This window comes from Calidris pugnax, unplaced genomic scaffold (assembly GCF_001431845.1).
Source record: "Calidris pugnax isolate Ruff unplaced genomic scaffold, ASM143184v1 scaffold27, whole genome shotgun sequence".
Lineage (NCBI taxonomy): Eukaryota > Metazoa > Chordata > Aves > Charadriiformes > Scolopacidae > Calidris > Calidris pugnax.
The window spans coordinates 8643860-8666285 of NW_015090893.1; positions in this window are offsets into that span (position 1 = coordinate 8643860).

The window sequence follows — 22426 nt, forward strand, 5'->3', positions numbered from 1 at the left end:
AGACAGAAAGGGAACTTGTAATTTGTATGGCTGGAATAGCAGCTTTCATATTTCTTGTTTTTAATGGAAGTAGCTGAAAATGGATGCAGTAAAATAATTTTCCATTTTGCTTCTAATTTGAGAGAAAATGGTGAATGACAAAGATGATAATAAAAATGTTTCCTGCTCATTTTTATTTCTTTCCCCTTGCTTAAGGCAGCTGGGAAATGCCACAACTGAGAATTGAAATAGAATATGAAAAGTAAGTTATCAGAGATACCACACCTCAGCTCCATAGGACCAACTTTTAGCACAGAGAGTTAAAGTAAAATACTTCTTTTAACAAATAATTCTATACGTGTTCAGTATGAAATCTTGCTCAAGGAACCACATAACATCAACTGTAAGAGACACCAGGGACACAAAGTGCTCTGTGTTTCTTCTGAGTTGCTGTATGGGAGTTGCAGCTTCTGATATATTAAATATGGGTCGATGCTCCATGGGAGATGCTAAGAAGTACTCTGCTTGATAGTAATATTTTCACTCCTCCTGAATGTTTGAATGTTTCTGTCACAGTTCAGAAAAACACATACAAAAGCTTGAGTCCGTATTGCTTCAGAATAAAACTGCTCTTCCCTTTATCTGCCATCTGAGCCTAATCGTTCTCCTTTTTATGACATTGCATTGATTTCTGGAGCCACAGCTTGTTTTGTGACACTCTTGGGGCGATGATTGCTGTTTAGAGAGTATCAAGTATGCTTAGTGTATACTGTAGAAACAGAAAAGACAGTGCAGTGCACTGAGAGGTGCTTACAGGTCTGCTCTAAGATACAGTTCAGAAACAGAAAATACAATAGACAAAGAGCTGCCGCCTCCAAGCAAAGCACTTGTGTTGCTTTAAGCAGGTCAGCAATCCCACAGAAGTCAAGTGCTTTGCTGGATCAGAGCTTCAGAAAGTTCCCCAGATAAAACCGTGTTATGGAGGCACTTGAACAAAGAGAGGGAGATCATTTAAGGAGAAACTGCTTGGACAGGGAAAAATGAGGAGAAAAATGGGAAGGGAACAGGCTGGAGTCAGACTGGTACAGCAGCAGAGCAAGAAATTTAACTCTTGTGTGGAAACATACAAAGAGGGGGGAACGAAACACTCTCAAAACAATAGGGAGCAGCAGCATTTTGAGCAAACTGGGCTGTCAGCAGAAAGGGTGAATTGCAAGGTGGGGGACAACAAAATCAACAAAAGCAAAAAGTTCTTTCCTTTTGCAAGAACAATGTTGTCACAACCGTTGGGCTTCTGTAGAAAAGAAATATATAGGACAAACTGAGACTTCTTCAACCAGTTTTAACACCACTTTTTGCATAGACACAATCACCGCTGAAGCCATAGGTGTCAACATAGTGTAAGTTAGGCACATATTTCTGTCCCATATGAAAAAAAAAATAAATTACATGGGACTGGAATTGCTTGTATGAAGAACCAGCTGCTCTGTGAAAAGAATGAAAGAACAGACTGTATATATGGGATTAAAATAAATAGTGCTGTCTCGTGCATCTGCTTCTTTTCGAGCATCAACATGAGCTGAACAGTTGATGCTGCAAAACTCTCTTAGCTGGCACAGACATTTGCTAGCTAAGTGACTGTCCCACTCCCAGCCCCACACTTATACTCTCTATTGGGAGTGCATCATAATTCTTGCCTGGATTGCAGTTTAAATGTGCACAGTGCAAAATAATGAGCAAAACAACAATGCATAGGGGGCAATTAAGCTACCGAGAGAGCTTAAGAATTAATGTAAGGAAAAGAAAAAAAAAAACACACAGAGAAAGTAACTCAGAGATTTATACCTGCTCAACACGACTGGTGGATGAGCTGCACAAGGCCTGCCTGCTTTGATTTTTCACAGCCAGCGGGGTCATTGGAGTGTCAAACATTAAGATCTAAATAGAAGGACAACCTTTGTTCCCTGGAGACACACAGCATGGGCTTGACAGTATTATACTGACACTGGGAGAATTTGAAGAGTAGAAACTTAACTCATCATCTAGACACGCTCTTCTAAGATAATTATGAAAATAATGATAGCGTTCCATAAAACATCATTAGTGTTGCGTGCATAATATTGTACCCTTTTTTTTTTTGCATGTCACAACTACAAATCTAGATGAAATGTATTTGTTTATTAGCATTTTGACATGAATTGACTCAAGGTCAGAGAGGTTTGACAGCAAATGAGATTTAAACTGCTACCAGGAGCAGCTCAAAGAAGCTAAAATCAAACAGTTCTCAAGGTCAGCACTAACAAACTCTAGGCGATCCTTGTGAAATTAAGCAAAGGAGAGCAAGAAAATTAGGCTCTCCCTCAGAGGAATGTTTGAAGCCTTTGGCTAGGTCCAGAGGAGATTTTCTGTCTTTTCAGTGCACTGATATTGAGTCTGCCATTTCATCAAACGGTGTCTGTCACTACTGATGTCAAGTTTTCCTCCCATTCATTTTGTCAACGGTCACCAAGTTCATATATTTGTGGTGGGCTTTGATGTAGATGAAAGTCTGCAATGGTCTTCAGAGGGTGTTCAGTGGACATACTAGTGTTGATGTAGACTTAATTTAAAGCTGTGATCATAATTTTACTCTGTAAGTGCATCCAATGGCTTCAAAAATTACCTTCACTCCTTGGTCTCTTAGATTACGTTTTCCACTGAGGGGTTACAAAATTGGGACTACTTAGAGGTCTACTGTAAAGGTTATTCTTACTTTCCAGTGTAAAGTGGGTTTCAAGGGTTTTTTTGTCGTCAGTGCTTTTTTTATCTCCAGTGACATACCATAAGTGTAACAATGATCTCCCAGCTTAGTTTTTCGTTGAGATGCTTGCAACAGTCAGGTGTTACCTAAAGAGTCTGTGGTTTCATAGTGACCAAGCCCTATTTCAAGTTCCCTTTGCTACAGGAGTACTTACTATTCTTCCACTGGGCCTTATTGTCCTCTTGCCTTATGGGTGGAGGGCAAGTGCAAGAGAAATGTCTGTTGTACCCCACTTTCCAGCTCTGTTTAGATGGAAGCTGAGGTCCCAGCACAAACCACTTTCATTCAGAGCATTCCTCTGAACAGCATAATAGTAGCACACTGATAGGACACATTGGATATTCACTGAGTGGCAGGTAATTCAGGTAGAAAACAGCATTTTTGTCAAGCTTGTCCACATAAATCTTTTCTGTTTCTGCTGTGTTAAACCTCTCAAGAGGATAGATACTGCTGTTACCTGTCATATAGCCAGAGCCAGCTCTGATGACTGCTTTGACAATATCTTTAACTAAGAGGTGACAGTGGTCAAGAAGACATCAAAGCAGAGAGAAAGATACTCTTCAGCATATTTTTTAGCATTCATCCCTATGAAATTAGGTCTCTGCTTGGAGTCATGTAGAGCAAATTGTGGCTTTTGAAGCGTTGATATTTCTGAATGAGAAGTTTTTATTTTCTTAGAAGATTTGGAGCGTTGCATGGTTTGTGTACGTACATACCAGTGAGGACAGAAGAGAATGGGTGGTTCTAATTCTGCAGTCTTGTATGGCTTAAAACTGACGAAACATGAAGTTTTTTTTGTATTAATATTATTGTGCATTTCAGGGTCAGGCAGTGCTTGCAAGAAGAAGATGAAGTGGGTAGGCAAATTCCTACACTTCTGTGAATGCACTGACTCTTTGTTTATCTTTTAAGGGAGGCGGTTTGCTGCCTCTGCTGACTGACACGTGCATGCTGTGTTGCCCCACTCTGGTGCATTCTTTCTTATTTTATTGATTTCTGTTGTCTAAAGGAAACTGAAAGAACTGAAAGAAACTAACAGTAAGTATGCTAGTCTAGTGCATATGTTGTGCTTGTTGTATGATCAGTGCAATCTACCCAAACAGCTGCAGCATTTCAAAAGAAAACTCAATGATTTTGTGAAAGAAGCAGGCAGCAGCAAGTGTTTATTGCCCATCACTACAGATAATGCAATGCAGCTTGAATTCATTGGAGGTTACCTGGAAATTTGTATGCTGTGTTCTTCAACTTGGTGTTTACTCTTGACAGCAGGAATAACGGGTGAGATGTGCTTGTTGGGATTTACAGGATGTAAAGAAAACCATCAGTAGACTTCATAAATCCTACTTGCCCAGCAATTATTTTTATCTGTTGGTAAATTCTCAGTCAGTTGCTACTTATTTCTCATAAGCAAGTCAAATTCTTACTAGTATGTTTGGTCCTGTCTAACTCCTCTGTTGTCCTTTCATCCAGCACCATGAGGGGTAGCTTCAGTAGCCTCTGGAGCCATCTGAGCTCTGCTGTTACACAAGGTTTTGTTTCTAGTGAGAGCATTGTATGGTTTGGATGCTGGATCCCCCGCTGGCTTTGGGGGTAGCTGTACTGGCGGCTATGTTGTTGCTCCAGCTATATCCAAGTGGCTGCAGTGTTGTCTGCCTGACATGATTTAAGGAACATTGCACAAAGTTGCACATTAATTACAATTTAAACAAAGCTTTGTTTCACTCCTGCTGTGTGTAGAGAGCATTGGGGAAACTGTTTGGTAGGAAGATGAAGGCAGGGTTTGAACAGGCCTATTTTTTTCTGCCCAGTCTATTACTTTGGTCTCAGCAGGCTGAGATTTTATTTTGGCTGTGATTCCAGTACCTGTGGAAGGCAAATCTCTCCTAGTACACTCCTTCAAGTCCAGTGTTTTCCCCATGAAAAATCACTCAGATATCTTGGTGCACATTGTCTGGATTTCCACATGAGCAACTGCTCTTTGCTTCTGCTTTTTTTGAGCAGCAAGATGAATTAGCTGGGACTGAGCACAGCACAGCTAGGCTGCATCTGGCCCCAAAGCCAGTTTATTTATAGCTTGTGTATCTGTGCCTAACAGTGTAGTTCAGGAGTAAAGCCAGGTTCCTATGGGCAGGTTTTTAAGGGTGTTTGGTATCCCAAGAATGCAGATAGGTTGGGAGTAGCACCCACGTGCCTGCCTTCAAAAATAGCAAGCTATTGCAACCAGTTAGCCTTTAGTCTGAATTTTTCCATTTCCATCATCTTCTTTCCATATGGTTCTTAGAAGTTTTATTCAATGGAGGGCAAGCTACTGCCTAACTGGTCTTTTTACTGCACCTGGTAGAGGGCTGAGACAGAAAGGGAACTTGTAATTTGTATGGCTGGAATAGCAGCTTTCATATTTCTTGTTTTTAATGGAAGTAGCTGAAAATGGATGCAGTAAAATAATTTTCCATTTTGCTTCTAATTTGAGAGAAAATGGTGAATGACAAAGATGATAATAAAAATGTTTCCTGCTCATTTTTATTTCTTTCCCCTTGCTTAAGGCAGCTGGGAAATGCCACAACTGAGAATTGAAATAGAATATGAAAAGTAAGTTATCAGAGATACCACACCTCAGCTCCATAGGACCAACTTTTAGCACAGAGAGTTAAAGTAAAATACTTCTTTTAACAAATAATTCTATACGTGTTCAGTATGAAATCTTGCTCAAGGAACCACATAACATCAACTGTAAGAGACACCAGGGACACAAAGTGCTCTGTGTTTCTTCTGAGTTGCTGTATGGGAGTTGCAGCTTCTGATATATTAAATATGGGTCGATGCTCCATGGGAGATGCTAAGAAGTACTCTGCTTGATAGTAATATTTTCACTCCTCCTGAATGTTTGAATGTTTCTGTCACAGTTCAGAAAAACACATACAAAAGCTTGAGTCCGTATTGCTTCAGAATAAAACTGCTCTTCCCTTTATCTGCCATCTGAGCCTAATCGTTCTCCTTTTTATGACATTGCATTGATTTCTGGAGCCACAGCTTGTTTTGTGACACTCTTGGGGCGATGATTGCTGTTTAGAGAGTATCAAGTATGCTTAGTGTATACTGTAGAAACAGAAAAGACAGTGCAGTGCACTGAGAGGTGCTTACAGGTCTGCTCTAAGATACAGTTCAGAAACAGAAAATACAATAGACAAAGAGCTGCCGCCTCCAAGCAAAGCACTTGTGTTGCTTTAAGCAGGTCAGCAATCCCACAGAAGTCAAGTGCTTTGCTGGATCAGAGCTTCAGAAAGTTCCCCAGATAAAACCGTGTTATGGAGGCACTTGAACAAAGAGAGGGAGATCATTTAAGGAGAAACTGCTTGGACAGGGAAAAATGAGGAGAAAAATGGGAAGGGAACAGGCTGGAGTCAGACTGGTACAGCAGCAGAGCAAGAAATTTAACTCTTGTGTGGAAACATACAAAGAGGGGGGAACGAAACACTCTCAAAACAATAGGGAGCAGCAGCATTTTGAGCAAACTGGGCTGTCAGCAGAAAGGGTGAATTGCAAGGTGGGGGACAACAAAATCAACAAAAGCAAAAAGTTCTTTCCTTTTGCAAGAACAATGTTGTCACAACCGTTGGGCTTCTGTAGAAAAGAAATATATAGGACAAACTGAGACTTCTTCAACCAGTTTTAACACCACTTTTTGCATAGACACAATCACCGCTGAAGCCATAGGTGTCAACATAGTGTAAGTTAGGCACATATTTCTGTCCCATATGAAAAAAAAAATAAATTACATGGGACTGGAATTGCTTGTATGAAGAACCAGCTGCTCTGTGAAAAGAATGAAAGAACAGACTGTATATATGGGATTAAAATAAATAGTGCTGTCTCGTGCATCTGCTTCTTTTCGAGCATCAACATGAGCTGAACAGTTGATGCTGCAAAACTCTCTTAGCTGGCACAGACATTTGCTAGCTAAGTGACTGTCCCACTCCCAGCCCCACACTTATACTCTCTATTGGGAGTGCATCATAATTCTTGCCTGGATTGCAGTTTAAATGTGCACAGTGCAAAATAATGAGCAAAACAACAATGCATAGGGGGCAATTAAGCTACCGAGAGAGCTTAAGAATTAATGTAAGGAAAAGAAAAAAAAACACACAGAGAAAGTAACTCAGAGATTTATACCTGCTCAACACGACTGGTGGATGAGCTGCACAAGGCCTGCCTGCTTTGATTTTTCACAGCCAGCGGGGTCATTGGAGTGGCCTCCTAGCACCTCTCTGCCTGCTCTGAGAGTCACTGGGGTGTCGTGCTGTGGAGCAGGTCCTGGACCCAGACATGCTGCAAATTTGTGACAGATGGTGGTGATTTTCTCTGTCCTTTCTCATCCCACCAGGGATTTCCTGCAAAACTAGGCAGGAAGCCCTGACCCTGCAGTCCTCCTTTCCCACCCCAGCGAGGGAGAGCTAGACTTCCCCGCTTCCCCTGTTCTTTCACTCCTGCATAATAAAAGAAGGACCAGCCTTCCCCAAGACCATATTAAACTCTTTGAATCCTTCTGCGTACATTTACTGTTTTATCTTTTCTTTCTCTGAGGTATTGATTTTTCTTGGGTCTGTATTACTTGCCTGCAGAGAACTTACTTTTCTTTTTTACTGTCACAAGAGGAACATTTTAGTTATACTGCAGTGAGACAGGAGAGGCAACAATTATCTCTAGGAAGAAGGAAGGTTGTTCTCTGCTGATGCATTAAATAGAGCTAGATCCCAAACTTGTCGTAGGAAAATTGACATTTGGTTTCAGCCTGAAGACTTCAGTACCTCTATTTTAGAAAGGTTTTTCTCAAGCCAATGAATATCCACTACCAAACTACAGTGAGACTTGCTCTTAACTCACAAACATCCAAGGAAGAACAGAATCAGGCCAATCATTTCCACTGTTTGCTTCAGGTGAGTCAGCTATCAAGTATGGTCACGGGGTGATTACCAGTACTAAGTATAGGGTATTTATTCCTTCACACACCTCTGCCAGCCTCCAGGCTCAAAGAGATTAGAAAGAAAAGATGAATCTCCCAGTTTCAAACAATAGCACTTAATTTGTAATTAGTTGTCAAGTCAATACATGTTTAGCCATTTGGGAATATTGATACTGCTGTAGTTTCCTTGCAGAGAGAAGCACCAACAGGTCTTTTTGGGGTGGGGGTTGATTTGTTAGGGTTTGTTGGTTTTTTTTCAAAGTGGGAGCAAAATGAGTAATCCAAGTGCCAATATCCTGAATTTACTATTTAAGACATAATAGAAGCCATGCTGCTACTAAAAAACCACCCAGAGATGGCTCTAGAGTAACAGTTTGGAAAATCTGATTAAAGACTCCCCGACTGACTAAAAGGCACTGATTGAAACTAAGAAGATTAAAACAAATTTAGAAAGCAGAACCAAATTGTCTATGAAGAAGCCTTTTTTGATAATGCAGCCACCAGGAGTGAAATCACCAGGGAGGAAGTGTTGACAAGTAGATGTCATTCCCCAAAGAAACACCTTGGGTATGAAAATCTGGCCGAGGTTCCTGGGAGCAGAGAATGTCACATTTTTATCCCCACAGTTGTTTGCTTAATGAATGGAGGTACAACCATCCGTAGGAGGAAAAGCCAAGCTGATGAATCCCCTCTTCCTTGGAATCAACAGCAATTGTCCCCTCTAACTTCATCTACACCTCGTTTTCACCCTGCAGTAATGAGACATGGGCAACTAAAGTTGAAGTGAGTTAGGATCTTCATTTCAACCTGTATTTAACAGCATCATGCTATTAAATATTCTGATTACAAGTTTAGAAGATAAATTAAGCCACTTTGAAATGCATCTGTTGTGGTTTAACCCCAGACAGCAACTAGGACCACACAGCCGCTCGCTCACTCCCTCGTCTCCACAGTAGGGTAGAGAGAAGAGGGAGAAAAGGGGGAGGGAAAAGAACTCATGGGTTGAGATAAAGACAGTTTAGTAGAATGGTAACAGAAGAGGAAAATAATAATAATGGTAAAAGAATATACAAAATAAAGTGATACAACACAAGTCACTCTCACAACCAATGATCAGTTGCCCAGCCCATCCAGATGAGCAATCACAGATTCTCACCCCCTGGCCAACCCCCATTTATATAATGAGCATCATGCCTATGGTATGGAATATGCCTTTGGCCAGCTTGTCTATGCTCCCTCTCAGCTTCTAGCTGAAAAAGCTGAAAAAGTCCTTGACTAATGTGAATATCACTCAGCAACAACTGAAACAGTATGTGTTATCAACATTATTCTCATACTAAATCCAAAACACAGCAGCTACTAGAAAAAAATAACTCTATCCCAGCTGAAATCAGGACAGCATCCTTCCACTTTGTTGAGTACCAAAGCTAAGTTTCCCTGATTTATACCTCCATTTACCATTATTTCAACATACTCAACATCCACTGAAGTTTGGTTCCCCTTGTCTTCTGAATCTCCCATCTCACTGGGCAGCGGCTCTGAAATGCCCATCCCCAGAAATGGGGCTCTCCCTGGGCCAGGCAGTGGGTTGTAAAGTGCTGACCCCCATCTCTTCTAGCAAAAGTCTGTGAGCTGAGTGAAGAAGTCCTCCAGATGGATTCAGTCTACCAGTAGGATGTGAAGTGGACAAAGCAGAGAATTTGATTAGTAGACATGTCCTGAGTGAATGAAACATTATTGGAACATGCCGTAAAATGCAGCCAAGCACCACAGGTAAGGCAAGAAAAGCTTAAAAAAATGAGATATTTTCAGTTCCTTAACAGATAATACATTTTGGGCTCACAAAGACTTTGAAACCAAACAGAAATTAAGGTCTACAAAGAGGCAGTGATACTGTCACAGGATAGAAAGCAAGGCAGTAATTCAGGAGAGTCTCAAACTTGGGGACCCAGCACCGCTTTGGATACACTGGTGTGTTTGAGCTCTCTACCCAGGACTGGCAGATGTGATCTAAGACCTAGTGAGATTTCCGAAGCAACAGCAGGAGGCAAGATAAGGTAAATTTACAGCATCTAACACAGCACCTGAGTTGCTCCCCTACTGTACAAATTAGGAGACTAGTTTTGAAGGTGTAGTTACTATTATCAGAATGGCCAAATTATATTTTACCATGAAGGAGTCAGCTGTGCAGTTGGCTAAGTGTGTTCTTTTTCATCAGTGGCCAAGAAACAATATTTTCGACTACTAATATTTCTCTCACCAATTTGCCAGTGCTAGATTCTCACCTCATTTCAGAAAAAAGTACAGATTCACAGACCACTTGGTGTCAAAGTGTTGCTAAGATCTTTTCCTATCACATCACAAATATTACAGCAAGAAGCAAAGACAGTATTAGTGGAACAATCTGAAAGGGGCCCTAGCAACAGAACCATTAGGTGTAAAGCATCTGACTCCCAGAGGGTGTCATTTGGGCATCTTTTTCTCTGACTAGATAACACCTGAAAAATGCATACCAACACCCTTGTACTTCTGCATGCATTGCACAGCACCTCAAATTAGTTTAGCACCAGTTTTTCTTCTGAGGGAGGAATAGTGGGTGGGAAACTGGAGGCAGAGGAATGTACAGAGGGGAGAACCAAATCTTAAGCTTGAAAGAACAGAAAAAGAGAAGGAAGAAGAAAAGAATGAGCTAGTAAAGAAAAAAATATTCCAATATTACAAAACTGCAACAAGGAAAAATAATTAGTGCTATATGGTATGGAGTTACCCCTTTTCTTTGGGATCCTTGTCATCTCATCTTCCAGCTGAGCTAGAAATAATCTAGAGGTACAGAAGAGCTGAAAAGCAGATGTGGAATGAGCTCAATAGCCAGACAACACAGTGAAGTAAAACAAAACTGGTGGATGCTTATAACAGAAATTATCCTGGGTTTAGTTCTGGCTTTTAGAAGCAGAATTGAATCCCTGATTCAGCCACTGACAGTTGCGTGACATTGAGTAGAACTTTGAAGGCATGCTGGCTTCATGAGAACTGGCTGTCAGCTAAAGTAGCAAAGGAAAACAGCCTGGAGTTAGTTCTCTGTTCTTATTTAACAATGCTCATGTCCTTTATGATGACCATCCACAGAGATGGATGCTGTGGAAATCCACATCCAGGAGGAGATATACTCCTTACTAAGCTGAGAAACAACCCATTCAGGCTAACCGGTGAGTTCCTCATGCTTCTCCTGTACTTTGTGTGTCTTTACTACACATTATTCAGTAGTAGACTGGAAACAATGAACTAATGAGAACTAGTTTTAATCCTGTTGAAACATATCCCATTCCTCAGTGTTTCCTTAGAAAACAAAGGCTATGTCACATTGCTTTTCAGCAACCATCTCAGACAGAGCCACAACATACAGTGCTGCAAGTATACCTCCCATCTATACCCAGTCTTAAAGGTTGTCTACATAAATATCCATAGAAGCTTCCAGTAACTGCCCTGAACTTGCCAGGTGACATTCTTAGCCACTCAGCTCTGTGCTAATCCCAGCCCAAGCTAGTGGGTGTGCTAAGAAGTATAAACTCTTTCACATACCACACAGCATCTTGGCCCGTTTTTCCAGGTCCACATCCTGCTGGTCTGCAGGTATCCCCTAAAAGACAAAAACAAGTATACAGTGACTACAACACCGCTCAGTTCAGGAAGATGTGGCTATATCTTGTGCTTTTACTGACTGATTTGCTTGTATTAGGAGAAAATAATTTTATTTATCAGAAATTCAGATACTGGGTCATGACTTTAATTTGGCAACTAGTGAATCATGGACATTTCTCCCTGCAAAAACTTACTGTATGATAATTTTCTCCTTCATTTCCTTCATGTGAAATGTAGATAAAATGCCACTATCACAGGAAAAGAAATGGTTTTAATGTCAATATTGATTGCTGGGGAGATCATCTTTAGCTCACCAGTTGAGGGGAGGTATTATATAAACTTACTATGCACAATTGCCTCACGTAACAACATGATGCGTGGCTAATGAAAACAAATGTCAGCTCCTTGCTACAAAGTATGAAGTACTACACACACTTTTCCAGCTGGGAAAACCACTATCAATGCATTAAACTGCTTTTTCAACTGAAATGATGGATCAGGCAATTGAATGATCACAGCAGGCAGCTATGAATACTACCAAGAGCAGCTCCAATTCTTGAATAAAGTATGAAAGATGCTGACTTTTCTGGGCTGAGGCTGAACCTCTCTTTAGTCTCCAGAAGGTATGGGGACCACTCTACTCCCTGGAGACAACGAAGAACGTGAAGCACATTGCACCACACACTCTGCATCTCACAGGACTGGATGATCTACTCAGGGAACAAATTTGATTATGCCTTTCTTAAGTGTAAAGACATGAATGCAGCTGGGTTTAAAGTGAATCAGCAGGTTTGATCAAATCAAAGAGTTGTCTCTACAAGGGTGAGGATCTTCAGCTGATACAATCAATAGGACCTGTAAGGAGTTCACTTGCTTGATTCATGCAAACAATCCTGTGGGGCATTTTAGGCAAAGTGAGCAGCTTGGCTTAAAATAAAAACCATTTAGTCTGAAGATACATAACAATAATAACTCTCTTAGTCAAGTTTTTTTTTGATTTCCAGTAATACCACCCTTCAATAAATCAGTCCCTTGGCAGCGTTTTCATTTTCTAATTGGCAATTCAGCCAGTGTACACTTGTGTGTAGGCTTAGGGCATATATATTAAAAAACCAACTTTCATTGCTATTGTATACTGTCACTGCCATCCCTGTGGGTGTTTTAAATAAAGCAAGATATAATTCTTTGCAGTGTAGCTTTCCACAGGTCAGCAACTGAGGGTCAGCTTCACATACAGAGCTCAAGAACCTGTTCATGGCTATAACAAATGTAAGTCACTGCTATATTTTTAACATAGCACACGCAACCATCGATATATGCCACACTGGGAGAGCTAGCAACGCTAATTTTCTTGAGCAGATAATAAGTAAGAACAAAAGTAACTTTAACAGAGCAGGAAATAAGAGGGTTTTTTTCTTCAAACCACTGAAATTGTTAATACATTGAAATGCCTAATGATTCACTGAACTCTTTGATTTGAAAGGCAGAAAGTCTAAGAGATTTAAAATACTGTTCTTTCTGAGGAGCAATTACTTGTGATTTAATCAGCTATGCATTTCAAAAAAAAAAAAAAAGATGTAGAAGCTATTTTACGTAGGAGAGGAAAATGACTCACTAAATGAACCTTCACCATAGGGAAAAAAATCCATATTACCATCAAAGTAGTGAACGTGATTCAAAGAAATATGCAATGAGTCTTGACAGTGAAGATTTGAGGGATGGAAAGTCACCTAAGTTCATTCTGCAGCCTTCAGCCAAAAAGAAGATTTAAGACTTGATTTTACTGTCATATACAATGGGTATCTTGAATTTTCTTGTCAATAAGAAGACAAGCATAGCAGAAACGTGCAAGTCCTTATGCTAGCCTCTCTGTTTTGTGCACTGGCGAATCTAGTACCACTTCTCAGAGCTCTCTGTATTGGTGATGACTACTATCTTCAGCTTCCACAGTAGTCACCAGCTAAAATAAAACTGAATTGACAATTAAGTAATGTGACTGGAGAAGAAATCTGGTCAAAGTAAATAATGTATTACGGATAGGAAGAGAGGGGAATGCATGAAATGTTTGCATTTTTTTTTCCTTTTAGGCAAAAATTGCCTGTGACACCAATACGCATGTATGTAACTCTTTTTTATCAAAAGACACCCAGACTTTGTGCCTACAAATGTATAGTGAATGTTATATAGACATATATATACACATAAACAAAAATCACACATTGATTCTTAAGGTGAAACCAAAGTTACATCCTTTTGATGCCTTTCTCTGTCACTGGAAGCCCAGGAAGTACTTCAGTACAAATAGTATATGAATAATAATCGCTGTATTTAAATATGTAGGAGGTCTGAATGTCAGGTACTGTTATTTTGAAGTTTTTCAGCTCATTTCCCAGAATGACCCAACAACTAAATATTTCAATTATAAGAGTTTGTGGAATAATGCAATAACAAGTTTTATGGCTGCATAAAGCAGCATTTTTTAAAACTTGCTTTACTGACTAAATTAAAATGTTAAGATAAAATAATTTTGTCTGGAAACAAATACAGTTTTAAGAGCTAACAACCACTATTTTTGCATTTACTGTGGTTTGTATTTCAGAAATAATTTCTACTTCTCTTGAAGGAACTAGAAAAACAATGATACATTCACAGAGCATTTGCAGCATCTGTCCCAGATCCACATGCACTTGATTCATCTGTGTGCACAAATAGCATGAGTTTGATAACAAACGATCAGAGCTGGCAATTAGCATAGACAGCTCCCTAATTTGCACAGGAAGTCAGCACAGTTGTTTAAGCTAAGCAGATACCTTACTGCATGCCTTGATCACAGTTGGAATTATTTGTGTCAGTGGGAATCCAATGTATCTGAGGAAATAGTGTAGATTTCTTAATGTTCTAGAAATGAACCAAACGGAAGAAACTTCTCTTCAATTCTCAGAATAAATCCCTTTCAGGATGCTTTGAAGAAATTTTTTTACAGTATCATACGCAATATCATATGAATCATCCCAGTAAGTAATAGGAGGCACATCCTTTAGTTCTCCTGCCATTCTGTTCCTCAAGACAATCATAGCCTAAAGGAGTTGTGTTTGGGGAATAAGTGTGGGAGGTCATATGGGACATCCTGGATACTATCCACCAACCTTCTCATTCATGAATAATACGTGGAAAGAAACAAGAAAGAAAGAAACAAGAAACAAGAAAAGGATGGTGCTTCGATTTCTAACACTTGCAATATGTAGCTTAAAATTATGCATAAAAACATTGCCCCTTGCACACTGACTCTGCTCACCTTGAGATACTTCTTCAGAAAGGCAGCAGAGGCATCTTCCTCACCAAGGGACCAAAGCAAAGAGGTATTTGTGGTGATGTATGGGCGTCACCTGGAGATGACAAAAGCAGACAATTACTTCCCTTACTCTCCTGGGGGCTAAAAGGCAAGGTGAAAAGTGCTCACTTGCTGATGGATGGGCTGTGTTTTTATCAGGTATAGTGCCTCCATAGGCTCACTGTTTACTTTCCAAAATGCCTTGGAGACTGCAACACTGAGGCTGGGACATGTTCTTACTTTAATGGTGCCTAAAATGGCACAGAGGAGCCAAGTTTTGTAAGACTAAATCCATTGCCCAGAACAACATCTTTATGTTTCATCTTCAGCCTTTTTAGTGTTTGTCTACTAGATATCAGAAAACGTTGCTATTTACTTAAAACAGGATTTTTCCCTCTATTATTTCCATATCCCTCTGCTTCCAATTCCATTTTTAAGCAAAAGACACAAGTATGAACATCATCATTCATCTACAGAATTTCACAAAGATTAGAGAATATGCTCATCTTGGCTCCATAACCCTTTTTAGGGCCAGCCAAAAGTATTGGGCCAAAGCTAAGTTTATTTGGCTATCAGGCTAATTCAGAGCCCAGTTTTTTTTTTTCTTAACCATAATCTACATCTAAGTCACATTTTGCCTGGTGGACCTGTAAGTTTCCTTCATGACCACTGTAGCTTATATTACTATGCCCGATGCACATCTTGAATTTTCTATTTTTATTACAGAATAGAACAATGCATCAGAAGACAGACTCAACCTGCAGCGCAATGACGAGGGTTTTGAGGGTGAGGGTGAATGACTTTTCTTCTTTTTTAATTGCCCTGGTTTGTTTGCTTATTTCTCAGTGTCCTTTGATAAAATTTTGATATAAATTCTTTCCTGGATGTACCATTTTCTGACATTAATGGCATTTTTGTCCATCAAAGTGTTCTCACCCACAACTCTCTCATCTCTAGCTTTTCTCTCTTTGATTCTGTCACTTTGCCAAAAAATGCATTAGTACATACTTGTGATATGAAGACGACCCAGGGGCCCATTCTTGTGTGCTGTCTCCATTGGTTGTTCTTGAATTATGTATTGGAGAGACTGACTTGCAAAAAGGTACTTAATCTATTAATACATGTCTCAGTTACATGTATATTGCTGTTAATTCTGAGTATCACTAAAATATTGATTTAATGATGTAAAATAATTTTTCTATTATTTTTAATTATTAACTTCCTGTGATTCTCAGTTATTTTGTGCTGCAATTCACCTCTCAAAACATGTGTCCAGTGCTCAGTGGCCTACACTAGCCTTTCCCAGGGTGTATACTCAACTGCTAAGATATTTATAGTAGTTCAATACCCTTAAAGTAATGGCTGTTACTAGATCTGAGGCCATGTACTAGAAAAAGGTCTTGCAAATAGAAAGACTGCATCAATTCAACTTCCAGGGATAGACAGATTCCCTCCTGGCAGCACATTGAAGTCCTGCAGAGGAGCAATAAGAGATTTACTAGGAAGGAAAGACGTTCCTGGTCTAAGAGAATGAATGCTATTCTAGCAGAAGTTCAGAGAACTTTTGTTTAGCTCAGGAAGTCAACATGGGATGTTCTTGTATCTACATGACAGGTTGTTTTACCACAGCCCCCCGGTACCAAAAATACTCTGCACCTTCATCACTTCACCAGAAGTCTTATTAGGCTTTGAATAGATATTCTGGCATTTTCCCATAATGCTTTCTCCAGTTTATATTTGTCTGTTTACTTCCCTACTTTAACACTACTCCTATTTCAAACGTTCTTCTTAAACTTTTATGTAAACTAACCATTTAGTGTTTCCTCAGCTCATTATAATTTAAGATGTAAGCCTTAAGAAAAAAATAATCCCTATCTTAGAAAATTTCCATCTCTGTTAATATGATAATACTATTAAAAGTAGTATTTTATTACCATAGTTCCCAGGTTTTACAAGGAGAAAAGTAATAATACAATTGAATTATTTAATTCCATAAATGTTTTTAGACTGTATAAAAACTACTGAAGGAATCTGTAAGATGACAGCAAATATCTGCTTGTTCATAAGCATTAGGTGAACTATAGAGGGACTGAAGCTAAAATACCGAATAAATTTCCTCTTTCAGCTCCTTAGTCCATACGAGGGACTGTGACAACCGTGCGGTAAGCTAGGGAGTATTTGGTGTTTTAGCATTAAAGACTGACTCACCTGCCCAGCCCTCTCGATAAATAATCATTGGTGACAAATATGAGCCTATTATTTCAGACATAACATAGGACAGCAAAAGTTACATAAAAGCATGAGATATTTTGCCCCCTTCCTGTGGTGAAAATTCCATGAGTTCAGTTCATCTTAGTCATTCTCTGCCACTTGCAGCCAAGTCCTCAGGAGAACGAGTCTTGAGGGCTTTGCACCACTTTCTCATATATCTTCCTTGGTATCAGTCCCCACTTTGAGTCTCTGGTGGTTTTCCTCCCCATTCAGCATGTCTGTCAGTGCAAGCAGACTGCAGCTCACAAGGTATAAAATCGTTTACTGGGTATCCTTGGATCCCAAGTGGCTTAGCAGAAGTGCTCATCACTTTGTGAGTTTGAACACTTTGAAGTGTCTCTAACACTAACCTGAAGAGCAGGACTAGAGTCACTTTTACAAGAACTGAAGATACTCAGCAGTGGAGACAAGGTAGGGAATGCAGGTTGTGGACATCAGTAAGTGACCACTTAGATAAGAATTAAAATATTGAAAAGATACAGCTTTCATGTTTGCAACTGTGGACAAAAATCCATTATGTTCTCCACTAATTAGATCTTATCCATCTTTCCCTAGCTCTGCCAGAGAAGTGCAAAGACAGAATATTCATTATATTCTCTGTAGATAAGCAAAGTGTTTACACTGTCCTTTTGCTAGCAGCAAAATGCTTTTTCCACCAGCTGAACTCCTCTACCCTTTATAATTGCTCAGCCTAATTAACACTCCAGTAAATTGCACACCTGCATGACCTTCACGTCCCTACATGCCTGCTCTTCTGCACTGATGCTGCTGTTGTCAAACCATTAAAACGTTTCTGAGCTGCCTGAGTCTTCTTGGCGACCGCACGCGTGCGTGTCATGCCTTTCCATGAAGGATGAGGAAGATGCAGGCTGGCTCAGAACTCTGTGACACAATCTATTTTTGGAGCCCCCTTTTTCTGAGAAACTAGTTTTCCCATAGGAAATAATTCCTTGGGGGAAGAGTCATTTCCACCTCATTTGTTAATCTAAAATATCTTTGCTTTTGGCTTCCTGCTATGGAGCACAGAACTGCTGCATCTAGTTAATTTTGCAGTCTCCCTGAATGACAGTGAAATTTATTTAGAAGGAAACCAAATTTAGTCCCATTAGATTATGGCAACAGTTACATGAAAAAGAGCTAAAAAAACCCAAACCCTACTTGTTTTAGTCTTGGAAAAACTTTGTCCCTGAAACCATCAAATTACATATATATGAACATTAATCAAAGCACTTACCCCTAGGATGCAGTAAAAGATATAGCCACAGGGGAAACCTCGCAATACCTGGCACTCCAAAAAAAAGGATAACATCCTCTATGAAACTGAAATGTTACATCCAAAGAGTAAGCACAAGATCAAAGAACAAGGGAAACAGAATTGCTGTTAACATGAATCTATAAAACCCTGCTGCAATGAGACCTTCAGGCTGCTGCTGGAAGCTCTAAGTCTAAAATAATGGATGCTTTCCTTTGGTTTCCTGTGGTTCTCTTCAATACTGTTCTTGTAAGAATGGACTCTCTGGGATCATTAACCTGCTGCAACGTATATTCGTAGAATCATAGAATGGTTAGAGTTGGAAGGGACCTTAAAGACCATCTAGTTCCAACCCCCTGCCTTGGGCAGGGACACTTCCACTAGAGCAGGTTGTTCAAAGCCCCATGCAGCCTGGCCTTAAACCCCTCCAGAGATGGGGCATCCATAACTTCTTTGTGCAACCTGTTGCAGTGTCTCACCACCCTCACAGCAAAGAATTTCTTCCTAGTATCTAATCTAAATCTCCCCTCTTTCAACTTAAAACCATCACCCCTTGTCCTATCACTACACTCCCTGACAAAGAGTCCCTCCCCATCTCTCCTGTAGGCCCCCTTCAGATACTGAAAGGCCATTATAAGGTGTCCCCAGAGCCTTCTCTTCTCCAGGATGAATATTCATATTGACTGTACTGGGCTGTGCACACCAGAGTCACTGCGAGTGCAGCTATTTATGCCTTCATTTAAAATAACAGACTGGAGCTAGGCAGCCTTTGATTATAAGGATGAGCCATCCCAGTAAGGCTGAAGATACGTTTGATGTGATATGTGATGAGATATCTCAAAAAAAGCTAGTTCCAAGTAGGTCCAGCATAGCTCCTAAACCGCCCAGCTTCCCCCAGTTCGCTTCCATGCAGATGTGAGATGAGAAAAGAGAAACACTTTGGCACCATCTCTCTGCTGTATGGGGAGAAAGAAATGAGCCAGACAAACCAGGGAGCCAAATGCCACCTAAGAGAAGACCACAATAATTACATACCGTGAAGGACAATTTCTCTTCCCACTCTTTCCTGGGAATGATACAATAATATTGTATCATTATAATGTTATTTATACAATATCTATTATATCCCATTCTATTCCTATACAGGAATATTGGGAATATTCCTATACTTAGTCACTGAGTGAAGGCTCAAGTTAGTTCAGGTTCCACATTTTGTCCAAGTATATTCTGACTGAATAGGCATTGCTAGGGATATAGTATCAGTATTTAAACAGTAGTATCGCCCAAGGGATAGGTTAAAGAAAGGTCAGGCTACTGTTACTTCAAGCTTGAGACATAAAATTCACAATTGGAGTACCTTATGTGAGTTTTGGAAGAAAAATTCAGGTGCTGTTTCACCAAAGATATTTTTAGTAGACATGCTCTTAGTATCAACGGTGTTTCCAACCGTAAATTTTCTGAGTTCATTTCCAGAAAGAAATAGCTAAAATAGATGACCTAAAAACAGCTGAGCATGTTTTCACAAGACTCCATCTTTTGGGGAAAAAAAAAAGTCATGATTCCACCTGGCAAAAGAGCACACTTCAGAACAAAAAAGGAAGCAGGACACTGGGCATCTCCTGCTCCACATCCCAGCTTTGCACAGCCAGCACTCCATCATTCCTCTGATTGCAACATAGCATAGAGTTATCCAAACATAGGATATCTTCAGCTGTCTGTAGCTCAGCTGCTGGTAACAATCCAGTTGCAGAGACATGTGTGAGCTAATGATTTGCAGTATTTACCCTCAGGAGAGGTTCATGTGAGGCAAGCTTAGCTATGCACAGTGATTACAGCATAGGCATGTCCTTCATGTCCCTACCTGCAGAAAACAAGGATAATGATGATTAGTCTCCTCCTTTTGAGTGCATGGAGATGTACCAAGGAAAAAACTCCATAAGTATGTGTATTTTTATCATTTATCACTATTATTGCTCCACTCTTTTTATACCCTGAAAAAAGAGCTTTGATATGAGCAAATTTATTGTGGCAGCAGACATTGGTATACCCATTATCAACCTGCTTGTTGTACAACTGAAAGCTCCAGAAAATAATGAGAAAGTTGTTGTCCCATTCCTTTAATTAGATTTTTACAGTGTAATACTACAAGCAGACAACACGAAGCCTCAAATGACTGTTTTGTTTGGACTCAATTTGTACTTTTTTCAGCTAGCTCTGTATTTCCTTCTTGTATGAAGTCTGACTGATTTTTTTAATAGGTATAAATGTAGACTTCTATATTTATTGGTAGATATCCATCATATTCAAAAGTCAGGCAAAGACTTCATCTGGGTGTCCAATCCATAACTGTGATATAATGCATATGATTGTTACAGACCAGGAAATCAAAGCATCCATCAGAGAAGCTCTGGAGGAGTGAGGACTTTGGGAAAGCTTTACAGAGTCATGGAACTTTTAACTGGAGATTTTCTTTTCAACTGTGTCCAATTAGAATGATCAAAATTCTCCAGGAGCCAATGTTAAATGTTAAAGCTGCTGGTTCTACCCATGCTAACAAAATGATCTGTAATAGTAGAAGAAAGGGGAAGTGTTGTGCACTAAGGGTCTTGATTAGAAAAAGTGCCAATTCCAACAAAATCTCAACTAGATGCAGAAATCATTGAGAAAGCATCATGCTCACTGTGAGCTGCATCTTTATACGGAAGCATCCACAAGAAAAGTCCCTGGTAATCTCTTTCTACTGGTTGCTTCTGAACCAACAGAACCCATATAAATACTGCCTACAGTAACACACAGCATAGTGGGTCTGCCAAAGCAGTAAGGGTTGAAGTCTGCTAAAAGGTCAAAAGACTTGAGGCAGGGACTGGTGTCCGAAAGATAGCACTGATGTCTCTTTTGTCAGCAACATCCAATTTGGAGCCTAGTAGGGGCATTTTGTTGCTTTTATCATGAAACTTCAGCTGCCTGGAGAGAGCCAGGGACAGGAAGCCAAGCTACATAACCAAAAATGAGTCAAGCAAGAGTCTGTGAAGGGAAATGAAGCAGCTCTACGATTTGTGCCAACTCCAGCAGCTGCTCCGTTCCGATACCTGTCCACGTAGCCAGGCTGCCTGGGCGACAGCGTCAGATGCTCTCCCCAAGTCATCACGGTCCATGGGTGACCTACTGGAAATGAAAAAAACTTGAAAATTCACAGTATGTCAGAACATTTTCTCCGTGGAAACATTTAACTGTCTTAACAGCCTTATCAGCAGAGGAAGAGAGTGAGGCTTGCATCTGCATTTCTATCATGAGCTTCATGATGTTTTGGGTTTTTCTTGCTCGCCTAAAGCTCCAGAAACCAAAGGGCCATTAGAAAGGTTCAGCAACTGCTAAAACAACCAACCAAGCAAAAAAAACCCTCTTCAGCTTCCTGGATATGAAAAAAAAAAAATATCTGAGTTGTTCTAATGGCTTAAAAACAAGTGGAAATGTAAAAGATAGCCCAAAATATTACCTATCCTGGTGAAAAACTCATCTATTCTAAGCTTGTCAAATCTGAGGAGTCCAGATACATGTCTCCTCTCTTTAAAGCATGTGGTTTCACACATTCAAAGCTTCTTCCCTCATGCTTCATATAATTTTTGAAGCAGAAAAAATGTAATAGTTAAAAAGCTGTTGTAAATTGAAAATTTGAACAGAAAAGTAGATTCAGATCAAGCTTTCGTTTTGATTTTGATACATCTTCATTTTTAAAACATATTTCCTTATAAATAGCTTACATTTTGAAATGAAAGTTGATTCAAAAATTGAAAACTAAATTTCCTCATTTAAGAAAATCTTAGAATATTTAAGCAATTCAAAGAAATTAAGAGTGAAGAAAATTGTCAAAACTGATCCTTTCTTTTGATGAATGTAATTTCAAATATGGATATATCGACATTTTCTGCTGAAATACATTTCAGAAAAATACCCAACCAGGTGTGATAGGCATAGAAAAGATTACCAATTATGTTTTACTGAATATATTTGATTACATGGAGGTAGCATTTCACTGTCAGGTTCTCCAAAATGAACATCTAGAATTATTTGCATTGACAAACAGCTGAACTGAGATATTAGGTCTGAGCAATAAAAGCGGTCTTGTACAAGCACTTCAAATAACAAAAGATTTTTCTTCTTTCAGATTCCATGCATATGAAATAAATATAAAAA